General features: G+C 47.9%; 1 long non-coding RNA gene across 1 annotated transcript in view; it reads right to left on the bottom strand.

Moving 5' to 3' along the window:
- Positions 1-13,928: 13,928 nt before the first annotated feature.
- Positions 13,929-18,829, bottom strand: part of LOC309833743 — a 56,379-nt gene continuing 51,478 nt past the window's right edge. Inside the window, exons 2-3 of the long non-coding RNA XR_014297804.1 lie at positions 17,618-17,832; positions 13,929-14,201 (exon numbers count right to left, since the gene is read on the bottom strand). This is a non-coding gene — a long non-coding RNA (uncharacterized lncRNA). The remainder of the gene's footprint in view (positions 14,202-17,617; positions 17,833-18,829) is intronic.

The following is an 18,829-nucleotide window of genomic DNA, read 5'->3' as shown; positions in this document are numbered from 1 at the left end:
CTGGCCCACTGCCTGTCGTGGTAAATAAAGTTTTATTGAAACACAGCCACTCCCATTCCTTTCCATATTGCCTCTTACTGTTTTTGTGCTACAATGGTAGAGTTGAATCGTCATGACAGAGACTCACAAAGCCTAAAACCTTTACTATTTGGCCTTTAGAGAAAAATTTTGCTGAACCCTGGTTTAAGAGAAAATCAAAACTTACCTGAAGGGCTTCCCTGGTGGCTCAGTGGTTAAGAATCCGCCTGCCAATGCAGGGGACAGGGGTTCGAGCCCTGGTCTGGAAAATTCTCACATGCCGCAGAGCAATGAAGCCCGTGTGCCACAACTACTGAGCCTGTGCTCTAAAGCCCGCAAGCCACAACTACTGAGCCCACGTGCCATGACTACTGAAGCCCGTGCCCCTAGAGCCCGTGCTCCGCAACAAGAGAAGCCACGACAATGAGAAGCCCGCGCACCACAACGAAGAGTAGCCCCCGCTCGCCGCAGCTAGAGAAAGCCCGCGCACAGCAACGAAGACCCAGCGCAGCCATAAATAAATAAATAAATACAAACTTACCTGAAATATTGACTCTATAAAGCCTCAATATCATGGAAAATTTAGACTCTAAATCCCTATAATTTGGCCCAATGCAGTTGTGCTGTGGTAAGTTGTTGGTATTACTGGCCCACACAAGGGGTTGTGTGTGTGTTAGTAGGATGAGAATAGAAACAGGGATGGGGAGGGAGGAAAGTTTTACTGCTTAAGAATGTTGAATCTGGAGTCATAGTGGGGCTCAAATTCCAGCTCCATTACTGTTACCCCATAATAAGCCTCAGCTTGATCTCAGGTGAAAAACATGGAGATAGTTCATCACCTGGACAGGATTGTTATGGACAGTGAATAAGGTCACATGTGCAGAGACCCTCTGCCACCTCGCAGAAGACTCAGCATTTCTTATTAAGTGTGCCCAACATGCATTAAGAGCTCAACAAATATGGCTTCCATCCAGGAATTATTCAAGGGACCCATAATCATATTTGAGGGGCTGGTACCATCTGGGCAAGACAAAAAGCTCCGCTCTTTCCTGATTGGATGTGAGGTGCTAATAATTCGAGTCACCTCCTGGGTGTGACCCTCAGCCCCGTTCTCAGATGCCGTGTGTGGGCATCAATCACGTCACACGTACGTAGGGAACATCCAGCTACTCCATGGATAGACCACGTGACCGCCTGGGAAGCAGATGGTCCTGGAAGTGTAACCCACAGACTGAAGCCCAGTGGGCAGAAGCAAGGTGTGAGCCACTTTTATCCTGGCATTCGCGATGGGGGACATTTAGGATTCCGGAGGGCAAACGGAGCAGGGATGCTCTCTGTCACCCAGCAAGGTCTGCCAGGAGAGACGCTGGTGTTTACCCGCCGCATCCTTTAGCTTCTATTGCACTCACTTGCGTTGTATATTTAATGGGGAGATTTGCTGAAGTGGTTACTAAGCCACAGGGAATAAAGGAAGGGAGCGGGGAGCCCCTCCCTGACCCTGAGGTTGGCAAAGTCACCTCCTTAATCAGACCTGTGCTGGGCTATGACGTTATTCACGTTTAGGGCATCAAGCCTGGAAGCTACAATTGTAGCAGGAGCTAACTGGAGTCCAGGCAGCCTGTTCCTGCCATAGATTTATGATGTTTACTCAACGATGGATGGGAACGTTCAGGGAAAGGATTTTCCCTCCCTCTCCTCACAGTACATTGTCAGTCCACAGTGATCAAGGTCCTGACTTGGGGGTGAGTGCGCAGAGCCTTTTTTAAAATGTCTTCATGGGCGAGAAGAACAGATCCTGTATCTGACCTTGACCGACTGTTCAGCGCTAAGCTGAAGGAGCGGTCAGCGGGACGAGGGTTTATCGCGGGACCGAAGGACCGCATTGCTTTGCCCGAGATGCCGTATCGGGTGCTATCCACACAGGCCCGATGAATCAGGAGCATCTGGCCGCCGTGCCACCGCGCCGGAGACTTGGAGAATCCCCGACAGAGGCCTCCACGCTCCCTGCCGAGGGTTTGTTCTCAGGTTCTTGGAGCTGATTTGCTGGTGACTCCAGAAAAGGGAGGTCTCCCGTTTCCCAAGTTTTCCTACCTCCTTTCTGTGATGAGACACAGAAAAAAGGAGAGTCGCGTGTTTCTGTGTCAGTCTAGACAGAACAAGCCTTCTGGACCTACAGAGTGACGGAAAGGCATCGACTCTCAGAGGGGAGCCCCTTTCTGGAAGTAGGTTCCTTACTCGCGTCCATCCTGCACTTGGACCCGGAGGAGAGGAAATGCACAAACCCTACAGCGCTCAGGAGCGTTTGTCTCCCCTGCTCTGGTCCTGCTGCTCTTTAGTTGTATGACTTCGCCTTGGGCCTGGTGATGGGTGATATACTGGGGACAATAATACCAACCACGTGAGGTTGTTTCACAAACTAAGTTCACATTTTAAACAGTTTGGTTAAATAAACCCACTCCGAGTACCAGCCTTGCCGCTTCCTCACGGGGTCGTTTGGGGCAATTCGTTTGCCCACTCTGAGTCTTCATTTCTCCATCTTAAAATGGGGAGGAATGGGCCATGGAGGAGTGTACGGAAGTGCTTTTTTTAAAACCAATATGCTCAAAGGTTTTCAATAAACATTATTTTCATGTCTCAATTTGATGGAAAGATGTATTTCTCCTTGAATTTAAGGAGGAATCAGAGGAGATCGTACAAACACTGCCATAAATCAAGCTAAAAATCTATTTTTACAGGCACTGGGAGGGGGGGATCTAAGTGACACCCCAACATGTTACTCTTAGAGGATTTGAACGTTTTGCCTAATTTGAACCCTGTAATTTCGCAACCTTTTCTTTAAGAGAGGCCCAGCTTTCCAGTACTTGTGTTTGTTTGTTTTGTCATTTAAGCCAGTGTGGTGCAACAGATATAAAGTAGGCACTGTTTTTTCTTTTTTTTTTTCCAGTAAACACTAGAATTTTCCTGTTTGAACTCAATATAAGAAACAGGGAGTATTTGCCACCTTCGGGGAGCCCTTTTCCTAACAGGGGTTCGGGAGAGGAGAGCTGAAGGAGATTCAAACGTGACTAGCAGTGGGGAGGATGAATTGTTGGGGAAGATTTATTTACTGGTGGAAGGAATACTTTCAAATATACTTTTCTCGGGACACACCACAACTTCCATACAAGTATTTATGTAACTTTGCAAAGCACTTTCGAGATAGAAACACACACGTGCACATACGCAGGAGCTATATTTAGTAATACTACCCATGCAGTCTTTGCCTTTAAAACTCCTATTTCATCATCTGGCTGGACAGCCAGCAGCCTAGTCATTACTAGGAACCCGGGGAGGAAGAGCCCTGTAGATACTAGAATCAACCACCCAACCAGAGCAGGGACAGCAAGCACCACCACAACTAAATGACTTTTTCAAGATTACAAGTGCATCCTAAAACAGCACACAATTTTTCCAATTTCAATATTGCAAATGCAAATATTGCATTTGCAATGCAAATCAACAATGCAAATCAACAGATTTACAAAACCAAAACAGACTCACAGACATAGAAAACAAACTTATGGTTACCAAAGGGGAAAGGGGAGGGGGAGGAATAAATTAGGAGTATGGGATTAATAGATAGATGAATAGATTAATACACTCCAGTATGTATAAAATACATAAACAAGGACTTGCTGGATAGCACATGGAATTATATTCAGTATCTTGTAATAACCTATGATGGAAAAGAATCTGAGGCTGTGCATCTGAAATCAGCACATCAACTATAGTAAATCAACTATAATTTAATAAATAAAATGTTTTAAAGAAAAATAGTTTGAAATGAATAAACAGGAAAAAAAGTATGAACTGCAGGCAACTGAATTTCTCAAAAATACTTTATTTACAAGTAAAGCCTTACAAGTGAATATTCAGACTCACCAGTCCCAGCAAACGTTGCACTGACTGATACCCTTGTCAACTAGAAAGGTCAGAAAATGAAGGAGAAGTTTCCATTCTGTAGTATTTACTGACGTCTCCCCTTGTTTGATTTGGGAGAGTGGTGATTTACAGAGCTATTGCAGTGTGTGGAACAGTTTGCCGGTAATGCAAGCTTAGGCCTTCCAGAACTAAACCTTCAGATGAGTTGCGGGGGACCAAAGACCTCCTTAGGCTTTTCTGCAGAGTAGACTCATATGTGTGTATGTTCATAACATTTACAGAAGTGAGGTGCCTGGAGAACAGGAAAGGGGTGCTTTACAACACAGATAAGCACTGATTAGGAGTATGAGGTCATCCATCAGATAAAAATATCATACACACAACCTGGATTTTAGCCCATTCTATAATTTATTCTGAAAGAAAGGAGGGGAGAACGATGGGAACCCAGAGCCTTGGGAATTGACTTCCCACGAGCTGCCTCTCTCAATACATTTTGTGGTTTGCTTCAATCGCATCTTTAAAATTGGTGGGAATATAAATTGGTGCAGCCACTGCAGAAAACAGCATGGAGTTTCTTAAAAAACTAAAAATAGAACTGCCATATGACCCAGCAATTCCACTCCTAGGTATATGCCTGACAAATCCAAAAACAATAATTCAGAAAGGCACATGGGCCCCAACATTCATAGCAGCACTATTTTCAATAGCCAAGATATGGAAACAACCTAAGTGTCCATCAAGAGATGAATGGATAAAGAAGTGTTTATATATATATATATATATATATATATATATATATATATATATACACACACAATGGAATACTACTCAGCCATTTACAATAACATGTATGGACCTAGAGGGTATTATGCTTAGTGAAATTAGTCAGACAGAGAAAGACAAATACTGTATGATATCACTTATTTTTGGAATCTAAAAAATACAACGAACTGGTGACTATAACAAAAAAGAAACAGACTCACAGATATAGAGAACAAAACTAGTGGTTGCCAGTGGGGAGAGGGAAGGGGAAAGTGGTAAGATAGGGGTAGGGGATTAAGAGGTACAAACTACTATGTATAAAATAAATAAGCTACAAGGATATATTGTACAACACGGGGAATGTAGCCAGTATTTTACAATAACTATAAATGTAATATAACCTTTAAAAACTGTGAATCACTATGTGTACACCTGAAATTCATATAATATTGTACATCAACTAGACGGCAATAAAAATAAACAAACACATACATACATAAATAAATTTTTAAGGTTTTGGCACTTTGTTTCATTTTCTCTGCCCCCTTCTCCTCTGCTTCTTCCTCCTTCTTCTAAGAGGGCAGCAAGAAACTCTCTTAGAAGTCCTTTCAACCCTGCCCTATATCTTAGGAGACTTGAAACATCATCAGTTTCCTTGGCTTCCCTTCCAATGGGAGCATGACTTGAAAGGTAGGCTCTGCCAGCCTTCACCCGAGAGACACAACAGTTGGAGGTATAAAAGTCAGGAGAGGAAGAGTTTTCGGAGGCTGGGGTTGCTGTCGGGTCTTAGGAACATTCAAGGACTTGCCATCATCCACTACGAGGCTGACACAACTCCATCACAACTTGATATGGAGAGAGTTTCTCTTTTCTTCCAACTATTTCAAAGCAAGTTACAGATCTGGTGTTTTGACCACATCTCCCTGAGGCTTCACAGCCCAAAGGTCCTATCTTCACTTAACAGTTAAGAAAATTACAGGGTAGAGGTTAAATGACAGTTTCAAGTGAAAAGCTCATGCTACAACCTAGATCTTCCTTGTTCTGGTTAGTTCCCTGTCCTGGTTCTCCTTTATCACAAAATACTCTTGCACAATCCACCCACGGGGACAGTGTTAGTAAACAGTGATGGCTGTGAGCCACCTGCCTGGAGAAAGAAAGGCTATTACATGTGTATATTAAGGCTTTAGCCTTTGCTGCCAGGACTTCAGATGCCCTCTTGACTTCCATTAACATCTCAGAAGTTACAAGGGCTGGAAATGGACCAAGACGGTGAGCCAGGGCCTGAATCTCCAGGGAAATGAAGTTCGGGGAGTTTCTAATTATAAACAACAAACTGGAGTTTGGATTGGTTGTTTTTCTTGTCTCAGAAACCTTCTGCAGAATGACTTTTCTCCCTTTATTGTGTGAGGTTTGCTATTTTTTGAATTGGTGTGTTTATACATTTTAAAGTGTTTTCCATCAATTTTCGGTGGCCAAGCGTCTCCTGAAGGCAGAGTTAAGAAGCAGAAAAATGAAGCTTTTAATCATGCTCAAGACTGACAATTAGCTAATAAAAATCCTTTTTTTCTTCCTATTTCCTCAAAAGGCAGTTCTCAGAAAAACAATTCATTTACTGTATGAACCCTGTTTACCAGCAAGGTTAAAAGTTCAGGAAAAAGAAAGACATCAAAATATTTACATTAAAGCAAATCGATGTCCCTCTACCATGTCTGGCTCTGCAGATGCAGGATCGGGCCCTTGTCACACTGTCACGGCAGAGGAAACCGTGCTCTGGCTGGCTGGCCCTGCACTGCTCTGGCTCGCTCTCTCTCTACCCCCCTTTTTTTTTCTTTTCCTGAGACTGCTGTCTCTGCTTCCTTTGCTTTCTAGATCTTTTCTTCCTTTTGCTATGATTTTACATCTTAGGTCATTAGGACCCCATCTGAGTATTTTTGCTGATGATATATTTCTAGCACTTCCTGATACATTTATTATTTTTTAAACCTCAATTTTTATGCGTTAAAATAATAGGATGATGGTCACCATTTATTGACTCTGTACCCTGCGCCTGGCGTTAGGCTAAGTGCTTTCATACATCGTTGCAAATACCCTCCTAGGGCAGCGTGGGAAGCGTTATCCTCCCTAGTTGATGATTTTGGAAACCGAGATTCCAAGAGATCAAACATGCAGACCAGAGACCCTGCAGACCAGACCTGGGGCCCGACGGATCGAGTTCTGGCATTTACGGCATCTCCATTTCTCCAACTCTAGAGGAAGGGCCCCGGCACTGACCATGCCTTCAGAAGTACTTTCCGGGGTCATTCTTGCCTCGGGAAGAGACAGGTCAGGGAAAGTCAGGTGGCCCTCAGCGAACGTGAGCAATGCACTTCCAGAGGGGACAGCAGGTGAGGGCTGGGCAGGGGAACATGCCGGCCATGGGCCAGGGCAGCCGTCCTCGCCCGTGGTCAGCATCTAGCCACTGTGCTGATCACTGTGGAAACCTGGCCTTGACCAAGAGAAGGGCCCCGCCTGGCTGCGCTTGGAGGCCTCTGCAGTCGGTCCAGGAGGATGCAGTATCGGGGTGCCAGCTGGGGACGCCGAGCTGAAGCGAGAAGGTTATCTCTCCTCACGCACGGACACTGGACATGAAATGTGGAGTAAGGAGCACTCCTCGAGTGCCCCAAGTCAGTGAGCAGGGCAGAGGGAAGTGGCTTCCAGAGTGATTCTGCCCTGAGCACATCCTTCTTGAGGCCCTACTGTGTGCCAGTCACCAGCTGGGCGTGAACAACATGGCCCGGGCCTACCCTCGAGGGCTCCGGGTGCAGGTGGCTCAGGGCCTGGGCTCACCAGGCCCGGAAGGTGTCCCCATACCTTCCATCCACGTCACCTCTCAGAGTGGCTTCCCCAAAGTGCTGGGGTGGGGGTGGGGGTAGGGGTGGGAAGAGGCCTCCCTTTCCGCGGTGTCAGGTGGGTCTGAAGGGAGACTGCCAACGACCCCCAAGGGCTCAAAATCACCCCCCACACCTACCCATTTCCACACACAGACACACCCACCGGCCACCTGCACATACCGTGGACACACACACACACCGCAACACGCACATGCACACACAGATCACAGATAGTCAAAGGCACAAACACATCACACACACACACCCAGGCCTCCATGCCCACTCCACCTGTGCGCCCTGCAAAGACACCCGCCACACATGCAGGAGCACGGGTGCTCACACCCCACAGACACCCACGCTCAGCCACGCACGAAGCACACAGGCCACACACACACACTGAGCGCACACACGTGAGCCACACACGTGCCATCCCCACGTCCAGGCTTATGCACGTGCACACGTACACACCACACAGAGCACACACAGCGGTGCCCATACCCGCCCATCCACGCACCACGCCCACCTCACACACCCGCTCCACACGCACGTGCCACGGGCACCCAGCTCACGTGTACCCACACACCACACCACATCACACACACCACACACACAAGCGCGTATGAACACGCACACACTCGCACCACAGACACACACACCACCCACACATACCACACGTGCACCCCACAATACTCACATGACCACACACCCCACACCCACACACAGGTGTACATGCACGCACTCATTCTCACTCCCCCGTTTTCGACTCTGCTAATTCTAGGGCAGCCCTGCCAAAACCGTGGATACGCTGCCAAACCCCTTTCCTTCTGGAAGGGGTGACCGTTGTGTGCACGAATTAGTGTTTATAAAGCAACTTCTTGGGAAAATTCAAAAGCAGATATAAGGTGACCTAAAGATAGAGCGCCCACTATCTTATTGTCTGAACCAGGACATGTTTGAGAGTGAAAAGCAGAGCGGAAAGGAATTAACAGGCACTAATTGATGTCTAACTGGCATGGATGGGATCGTCCTGGGCAAATACGGTAAATGGTTTCCTCCCCTAAAGGGACTGTCGTGTTGTGCTGCCTCTAGAGGTTCCAAAGATGAAAAAAATAATGGAATCAGAACCGGTAGGAGCTGGAGACAGGACACTAGTAGTTTTGGATGATAGATTTCTCTCATTTTTTGCTTTTCCTTCTCAAATGGCAGCGAGGACCACTTCCACTGGCAGCACTCGTTTCATGGTCCCTTATCCTGGACCCCTTCTCCATCTCATTGATTCTTGAATGGCCCTGCCGTTAGCTGAGGGCTGGGGGCCTGCCTGGGGCCCCAGGAACCTCTGTCTAACTGATTTCCTCACCCACCCCACGAGCTCCTCAGAAGAATAAAGACCAAATTCACTTTACCAGCCTTTCTTCAGCACCTACGTCAGGCAGGCATATGTTGGGCTTTGGAGGTGAAAGGTGTGACCACAGAGCTCTGACCTCAAGGGGCCCAGAGAGCAGAGCAAACAGCTGTGCTCTCCGGTCCCCTGGGATCTTGTTGAAAAGCAGATACTGGTGCCAAGGGGCCAGGGTGGGGCTTCTGCCTGTTTCACCCACCCTCTCACCACACTTTGAGAATTAGGCACTTTTCAGAGAACAGGTGTGTCCACATCCTGAACCTTTTGTGACTGAGGATCCTCACCCAAGGCTGGCAAGAGGCAGGGCCACCATGGTCACTGAGTTACCCCAGAAGATGCTCGCGGGCTGCCACCCTCTTGCTGGCTGCCGCAGCAAGAAGGGGACGAGGACCTCACACGGATCATTTGATTTCCAATCGCCCCATTTTCCATGATTCTCTAGGATCTTCCTTCCGACTGGTACTTACCACGCACAGTCCTTCGTAAGGAAAAAAACGGCATTTGCTTGTTGTACATATTTATAAAATGTAATACAGAGAGGCGCCGTGAGAGAGATGAGCGAGGTCAGACTGCTCTGGATTTCAACCAAGATGAACCATCACATTCCTAGTTTTGTGCTTTGAAACAAAGGGAAACTCGGTTTTCTTAGCTGAAATGAAAGGATAATAATCCCACCTCTGCGGCCGGTTATGAGGACTGGAAGTAATGTTGTGAATCACCAAAGAGCTGGGATGATTCTCAAGGTGCACCTCTATCAATCCATCTACTGAGCCAGTCATTACTGAAAACGCAGTACCTGGAGACCTGGGAAGATTAAGGCCGGGACTCCCAGCTGAAGGATGGGGTGTGGAGGGGCTGTGCCCCATTCCCAGCCATGGGGACTCAGATGGCTTCTGAGATCTAGGTAAATCATGGGAAAAGAGAGACAGACCCGGGGTTACAGAAGTGAGAGCATCACGCATAGGCAGACCTTCACAAGGGAATCCAAGTCTCACATCTGGAGACATCGGTGCTCCCCAGGCGCCTGTGAGTCAAGGCTAGACGTTCCCCAGGTAGACTCCCTGCCACCGAATCAAAGCAAATGTGACTCAAAAGTACTCCAGTCTTAACAAAAAGATACGTCAATCTAGAAATTTCAAGCAGAGCCATCTATCAGAAAGCCTCAGTCTCCATAAGCACGCTGCAGCTCGCCTAAAACGATGAAACCCCCATGGCTTTTGATAACGGAGTCAGAACCCAATGTGGGGGTTCACAGGAGCGAAGCCGGGCCCCGCTGTTTCAATCACAGTGCATTTCTGAGCCAGATGCTCACGTGGGGAGCAGGGGAGGAACGTGGCTTCACCCCACGAAGTTTTCATCTCTACCGGATTCATTTTCTCTTACTGGCATCTCTGATGAAAAGGGAGCACGTGGACCCACCAGCATGAGGGGGAAGCCACCTGAATCCCAGGTGGGGAGCCCGTGTGTGACCATGTCCATCCGGACAAGTACATGGAACCCTTAGCTCAACCATGTTTGTGCTGTGATTGAAATACATGCAGATTTAACTTCAGAGTAACTTGCAAACATCTTAGAGATACTGGAGCGAAAAGGAGAGGGTCTGGAAGACTGGGGACGAGCAAATATCCCCACCACTTCCTAAAAGAATGGGTTCTAAAAACTACAGAAGAGAGACTCACTCCGATTTCCGGGCAAGCCCAGAAGAGGTGTGAGACAAAGCTCACAAGCGTTTGGGAAGAAAGTGGTGGTCTCTACAGAGGCAACACGAGTTCTCTAAGAGAAAGTCATTCCATGCTAACCTCATTTCCTGTTTTGACGAGCTTCACCAGAACAGTCGATTAGGGGAATGCCCCAGAAAGTGTGTCTTGCTTTCAGTAAAGCATCTGAAAACCTCTCATCGGATCCTATGCACATAAGATACAAAAGATGGGCCAGAGGATGGTGTGACCAGAAGAATTCACAGTTGGCAGGACAGACATCCCAGAGAGGTCCACTCACGGCATGGTGTCAATCCTGCTACCTTGAATCCCACTTCAGCTGCTGGAGATGGCCAGGCTGGCCGCCTGGGAGGTCTTAGTTGGACAGACTATTCAGTCTTCTCTCCCCTGTGGCAAGTATGGTTTGAAATGGTTCTCTGCAGCTCCACACATAGAGAAGGTTAAAGATTGCAAGGGGACGGTGGCATTCTGTAGCTAGTTTTGCACCAGTTATAACCATTGGAGGGAGGAAAAAATGTTTCCATGAAGGGGCCCAGGGCCCAGTCCTATCACCATTTAAAAAATAACTTGACAGAATGGGTAAACAGGAAGGTCCTACTGTATAGCACAGGGAACTATATTCAATATCCTGTGAGAAACCATAATGGAAAAAGAACATAAAAAAAGAATGTGTGTGTATGTGTGTGTATATATACATATATATATATATATATATATATATATATATATCTGAATCACTTTGCTGCACAGCAGAAATTAACACAACCTAGTAAATCAACTGTACGTCAATATAAAAATCAATGAATTAAAAGATAACTTGGAGGGAGACACTGAAAGCATATTTATCAAATTTACAAATCACACAAACCTCTGAGAAAAAAATGGTTTCAAAGAATCAACTCACACGAGTTGGAAAGCTGGGATGAAACAAGACAGAACCCATGTGAAGTCCGACGTTTCCTTTCAAACCACAGCTCACTGTAGGAGCCCAAAATCGGGGTACAGTTGATCCTAGTCGTGCCACAACTACTTGAGTGTGGCCAGAAATGACAAAACAACATTTCAGAGTCTTCCCCTTCACTCGTAAATTCTTTTCCATAATAATAAGCTCTTGGGAGTTTGTGACAAGCCCTAAAAATCCCTTCCCTACTTATGGGACAGCCTTGTTGTGAGGACAAAATAAGTCAAAGGTGGTAAAGCGCTTTGAAAAAGGGAAAGCTCTGAAATTCAAAATAGTATTATTATTTGGTGGAAGGTGCTTTCCCTCCAAAAAAAGAAAAAAAAAAATCTGACAGTCTGCAAGCGATAAGCAGAAAGTGATTCAGCGCCGGCTTCTGTTTGTTTCTCCAGCCCTAACCCCGTGCTGGTAGAGCTCGTCGAGCCGCCGAGCTGAGCCCAGCTCAAAACCCCAACACCTCCCAAACTCCAAACCCCTCTTCCGGCGAGCTGCTTTTCCAAAAGCTCTTTCTGGAGGGCCTGCTTCCCCCTGCTTAAATAATCATGCAGAAAGTTCCCCTTCCAGGGCTGGGTCTTCAAAGATGCAACCGGATTAAAATGGTCAGAGTGAACGCCAGACGACCTCAGTGGGGGGCTTAGACGTCTGCAAATCTTTTAAATTCCTTTCAATCCCACCACTCTTGCTGCTTGTACAAGCTCTGGCTCGAAAGGTAGGTGAAAACTACAAGGCAGGCCCAAGATGGGAGAGCAGGCCTTAGTCAAGGTAACAGACAGGGACAATGACCTTAAACTTCTTTCAGGGTCAGTTCACTAGGCAGTTACAGGCGTCAAGAGTTGCCCTAGACTGAGCTGTCTGGTGGAACTTTCTGTGACAATATACATGTTCTATTATCTGAGGTGTCCAATATGGTGGCCATCAGTCCCAGCTGGCTATTTACATCTAAATTAATTAAAATAAAAAGGAATTCAAAATGTAGTGCCTCCGTTACACCAGCCACATTTTAAGTTTTTAATAAATACTTGTGGCCAGTGGCTACCATAGTGGACAATAAAACCCTAGACCAGCAGTTCTCAACCTTGGCTAAACGATGGACTTACCTGGGGAGGTTTAAAAAACACTGATGTCTGTGCCTGTCCCCCGCCCTCCCCTCAACCAGATTCTGGTGTGATTAGTCCTGGTGGAGCCTGGGCATTTGGATTTTTTAAAACTCCTGGGTAATTTTAATGTCTGACCTGGGTTCAGAACCATTACTTCAAACATCTACCCACAGGGCACGTCCACAAACCCACGACTGGGCCTGGGTTCGTGACACTCTCGGGGTCTTTGTCTCTGCTGCCCTGTGATACTTTTCTGCACCGTTTCCTCCTCTTCTAGAACCCAGAGAGATGGAACCAGCAGAGGTGGAAGAAAAGAATCTCAGAGCAGGGTGGGATCTTGGGCATCATTTCATCTGGTCTTCCTAGCGTTCTGCGAAGGAAATTAGCATCCAGAGAAGTCTGGTGACTCATCCGAGGCAAGGATGAGAGCCCTGTCCTCCAGACACTCCTCGGAGGACACATGCCTCTACTACATGGTCACCTGTCATCTCCCGGAATGTAAGCAAACACAATGTAACTGAAGGATGTTTATTAGCAATGCAAAGCTTGGTTTCAGATGAGAATCTGAATATTCAGAGGGCAGAAAGCTCACGATCAAACTTTCCTGCTGGGCGGTGGCCGGCAGAAAGCCTGGGTCCTCTCCGAGGCTACTCTGTTTACCTCCTTAGCTCATCAGAGTAAAGGGACTGGCAACTTCCTCATCCACCCAACTGTGGTTAGGATACTGGGCTGCTCAGCTTCACATCGTTGCTCTGAGAAGCAGGAAGATAATGGATCCGGTCAACACATCATCACTGAGCGGAGTGTCAGGTGCTGGGGACAGACTGAGGGATAAGACAGACTAGAACCTGCCTTTATAGAGCTGAAATCTGAGGGGCAGGTGAAGGGTGACAGCTAATTAATAAGTGAAAAAACAGGATAACTGTGTGGGCGGGGGCGGGTCTCTCAGGACAGGTGGTCAGAGAGACCCCTCAGAGTTGGGGACCTTTGGGCTGTGACCCAGATATACGTCTGAGTAATAAGTGATTCAAGTTCAACACGCTTCTTCTAGACGCTGTCATAATGATCTGTGTGGTTACGGCAGCGTTGCCCTGTGGTCTTAGAGAAACGCATCTCAAATGTTATCTGGTAACCTTTCTATCAATATTTAAACATAACTAATAAGCAAACAATCCATTTTTCTTTAGTTATGCTTTTAATGAAGGAAAAGGGATGAAGACACACAGAGACTGGCCAGACTAGACCCTAACCACAATATCGCAGAGACATCATCACGGAATGTGGAGGCCCTTAGAGTCCAAGGCAGATGGAGTCAGGTCCCAGGGCCAGCCCTTCCCCTGCACTCGGCCGTGGGCAGCAGGTAGAGGTGCTGCAGGGGGCTGAGTCCTGGTTTTTCGGCGCCTGTGTCATTTTCGAGCAAGTGTGTCATAAAGCTTCCTGTTTAATCTCCCAGTTATTCTGAAACAAAAACATGCACGAAAAACACAGGTCACTGCCAACCGCATTGAGACACAGTCACTCCAGTACATGGAAACCGAAAAGGGAAAGACAGATCTTAAATGCCACAGTAAGATGGGGAATCAAATTATCAGCATCTATTCAAACAGTGATAATCAACAAAGATTGCGGTGGGGATGGGGGGCGGGGCATCGGTTTAAAAATAATTCACAAGACACTGTGAAGGCAGATGTTCCCAGAAGCCCACTGCCTGTTTACTGAAAAGTTGAAGTCAGTTCTGCCCCTCCGGGTCCAAGTCTAAGCCTGGGGCACACCGAGGCCCTTCCGCTAGGTGCTCCTGTTGGTCTAGCTGAAGTCACATAGGACTCTCAGGACAACTCTGGTGTTTGCCCAGGTGATGTCCTGAACACCTCTCCCCAGGGGTCCAAAGAGACTTAAAAGAGGTCACCGTGGAACTGCGGTCCAACGAGGATGGAGGAGGGGGATGGTGGCTGAACCTCTGGTCCCCTCTCCTCTTCCCATCCAAGAGAGCTGGGCTCCCAAGGACATCACAGCATCGTGATCAGACAAGCTTGTACCAAGCAGCCTCAGCGAGGTGGAGGGAAGGAGAGATGGTAAGAGGGGGGACCCTGACCAAGCAAAGACCCTGAGGACAGCACAGGGTTGAGAACAGCTCCCAAACCTATGATTCTATTAAAAACTGCCTTTGCCACTTGAGACCAGCTCCCGAGTAGCACATCGTTTGCGGAATCTCATTCTTAGTTCTCCCAAGCAAATGAAGGGATACTTCGAGAGACTGACAGAAGGATTGCTTGATTCATAAATACGAATGGTGCCACCTCTCCCAAAGGCCGGCTTTGTGCTTAAATCTGCCGCTCAGATGCTTGGAGTAGGAAGAGAGGGGTGGAGACAGCATTGCCATGGGAGCAAGGTCAAATCCACGCCTGCCTGCTATCCCCAGCCATGTTCTCTGACCAGCCACTACTGATGGTCAGAGAAGAAATGGGCTCTGCCCATGACTGAGGACCCTGCCATCCCCTCCACAGGCAATCTGCCCGAGATGCAGCCCTGAGTTCACGGGGAAAGCCAGCTGCCCTGGCCCCTCTCCATTTCCTGACTTTCGTTAACGGCACAAAATTATTTGCAAAAAGGTTGGGGTGGGAGGGGCTGCGTGATTCTGGAAAAGCTCCATCCTTCCGGGAGACATTCACTCGCAATGCACAGTAACATACGGAAGACCCTGAGAAGTTAGGAAATAAAGAAAGCCGTTTACATTAGTTTCTTGTGTGCTTCCCATACATATGTGGAGTGGAAACCCTCTTACCCAGGAACCTCTGCCCGCAGCGTTCCACAGGGCAGCAGACAGCAAAGCTTCTCTTTGATTGAGTCCTTGCCGTCCTGACACTCACACGACAGTTGTGACAGTCTGCATTTATTTCTTGAAACTCTGTATTGTTTTCCCTCAATATCTTCCCCAAATGCCCTCCACGTATGAGTTAGCTGAAGCGCACAGACTCCCGCAGCCTTTGTTATTTTTTTTCTCAGAGGCCTCCTATCCTAGTGGCAGTGAAATACTGGCCTTTCTGAGAGAGGATGAGCCTGGCTGTGTGGTCGCTAGCGTTCTGGGGAGAACACTGCTCAAATGAGCCTGCTGGGAAAACCAGTTTCCTGACGTGTGTTCTATGAGCTAGCATTTTCTAATGTGACAATATCCGAATCTGGGCCCAAGATTTTATACGCAGTGCCTTCCTGGGTGGGCAAAGAGAAACAGGAACTAAGAAATGCATCAGTGGCTGACATGGGTGGAAGGGGCGACCTTGTTCCTTTAGTTTGAAATAGACAGCTTAGGAACCTACGCTCCTTTCCAGTTACACTACTTCTGAGTGGGGAGGAAAAAACCAAAGTGCAAGAGCCCGGGCAGGATTCGGTATGGACCCAACCACGTGGGCTTGGACCAGGATCACAGAGTGAGAGGTGGCAGGGCTGGAAGGATCATCTGGTCAACCTGCATTTTACAAGCACACAGAGCAAGGAAGTCGGCAATCTTCCTAAGGTCGCACTGGAAAAGACATTGCTGGGACCGAGATCTGAGTCTCTCCTACCTTCGTCCCTAGATTCTGAATTGCAGCTTTCCACTGTAAGACCTGAGCTAATTTGTGTGCGAGCTTTTGCACACTTAAGTCAAATCCTGAGTGACTTCACGTTGACCCGGCTGTCTGGTTAACACTGAAGAAACCCAAGGCGGAACATTCAGGAACTCTAAAAGATCTGCCCCCAATTCAGAGCTGATCGCACATCTGGCTTCCCTTATGCCAGCAGACACTGGGAGGGGCAGACACTGTTAGGACAGACACTGTTAGGACATTCCTAGAGAATCTTCTGGTCACACGTTACTTCCTTATTCTTACTCCCAGCTTGGCTGAGCTGTGCTGTTTCTGCAGGTCTGTAGCATTCAGGGGGCCCCCAGTAGGTCTCCCCACTGTGGGTACCCAGCTCCGCTTTCCCTCAGATCTGAGGGATGGCCTCAGGGTCACGTACATCACACCGTGAATATGAGTCCTCATCAGGGGCCTGAGATGCAGCCCAGGCAATCTCCTGGAAGCTCCCAGAGTCAGCTCCCAGATCACACCCTTTTGGTTTCTAATGGCAGAGGAAAGGCTTCTAGCCTGGGACACTGAGAAGGGGAGAGAGACAGCATCTCAGATGCCCATCCCTGGACTGGATGGGTCACCTGTCAGGGCATTTGCCCTTGATTCCATCCAAACTTCTATTTCCCAGGCAGTAGGTACCAGGGCAGGGGTGTGGGAAGCAAGGAGCACAAACTTCAGTGTGCTGTAACATCCATGACACTGCCAATACCTCAGTGCCGAAAAGCCAGCCCAGAGCCCCCAGCCACCCGTGTGCAAAACACACACTCGAGCCCGCTGTGCCTCAAGGGTTCCGTCAACGCTTGGGAAAACAACCGGCCAGGTGCTCACATCCTGTTCGCGTTGACTCGCGTTGGATTCGGACAGGCTTGGAAGCCACATTTTTTGAGTTTTTGAAACAGTTGCCAGGAGGGTGGGACCCGGTAGACAACACCAAGGTGTTCGCTCTCAGGAGTCCTTGGCTTTTATGTCTCAGAAAGTTAAAACCTAGAGGACATGCTCAGAAAATGTCATCGCTTTTTACAGACTAATTTTAGGGATGAGTGATATGGATCCCGTATGTAAAAGATTAAGTTTTTGTGCTACTAGAGACATCAGGGCAGGGGAGAGAGGAGCCACCCTTGAGGGCCCCCTTCCTTTGCTTCTGGGGGGGGGGCCCATTTGTAGCATGAAAGCCACATAACTCTGAGCAGACTTAGAACCTCTCCTGAGGGGACCTCCCCGAGAAGCAGTTTTTACGAAGTGTGCCACGCATCATTACAGACTTACCCGTGGTTCAGAAAGTTTCAGTCTTTAACTAATCCATCAGCAGAGTGCGAGCCTTCCCCAGGGCTGCCCCGAACACAGCCGGGTCCTCTTGGCCGCCGGGTCCTCTTGGCTATCGTTTGTTGAGCTCATCCCATCCGCTAGATACTGCTCCAGATGTGTGCTCTCCTTTAAGCATCCGCCCTCTCAGGTTGCTGCTTTAGGAGAATCTCTCTCACCTGGGGGGCAGGGGATGTTCAACCACCAGCCAGTACATGGTAGCACCCAGCCTCCAGTCCAGCATCCTGACCTTCACACTCTGCCACCTTCTGGGATGAACAGGATCTCACAGGTGATTCAAATACCCTGAGCCCCTGAAGATCTCAGAAGTTTGCCCACCTTTTGGTACCGAGAGGGACCCACAAAATACCTCCCTCTGTTAATAGTAAAGTTTTCCACTAATGGAGATAAGAGTGGGCAACCCAAGGGCTGGGCCTCCCTGGATTCTTTCCTGATCTAGTCAGTACCGTCCCCCTCACCTTGGTCACTTTCTCTATCCATAAAAGAAAACCTACTTTTCAAAGAACTAAACCTCAAAAACATTTTAGCAGATCTATAGTCTGGTTGACATTGTAAAAGGTCAAAATTACAGGGAACCTTGCTATACCATTACTAAGAGATGCAAAGGGCTTTCTGAAAGGCTGGTTTTACCTCTAAGGTTGGTCTAGAACACACGAAGAGCAGCTCAGGATTAGAGGGGAAATGGAGACAATCTACAGGCTTCTAGGTTTTCCAGTCACCCATGGCCCACGGCCCTAACCAGTGGTCCTCAGTGTGGATCTCTGGATCTGCAGCACCACCTGAGAATTTTCAGAAATGCAAATTTTTAAGGTGTGCCCCAGACCTTCTGAATTGGAAACTCTGGCGATGAGACCCAGGGATGTCTGTTTTCACAAGCCCTCAAGTGATTCTGACGCACGCCCAAGCATCACCAGTAGTGAGCGATACCTGGGCCGCGGGCTAAGTCCCTGTGACCGCGGTGACTGCCGGTTGGCCATCTACTGATGTTCTCAGTTTGGTCAACTGTACCCAAGCTCCTCACTGGATGGCTCTGTCCCAGGATCCCCAGAGTGGGAGGAAGAAGCCAGCGGCCCAGAAACCATCTGAGACTTTCAACATGTTCTCGGGGTGACCTCGGGAGAAATGTTGGTATGATTCATCCCTCAATCCCCTTTT

This window comes from Grampus griseus (genome assembly GCF_964374135.1).
Source record: "Grampus griseus genome assembly, chromosome: 15".
Taxonomy (NCBI): Eukaryota; Metazoa; Chordata; class Mammalia; order Artiodactyla; family Delphinidae; genus Grampus; species Grampus griseus.
The sequence above is the reverse complement of the archived record's forward strand: the minus strand, read 5'-3'. Positions and strand labels throughout refer to the sequence as shown.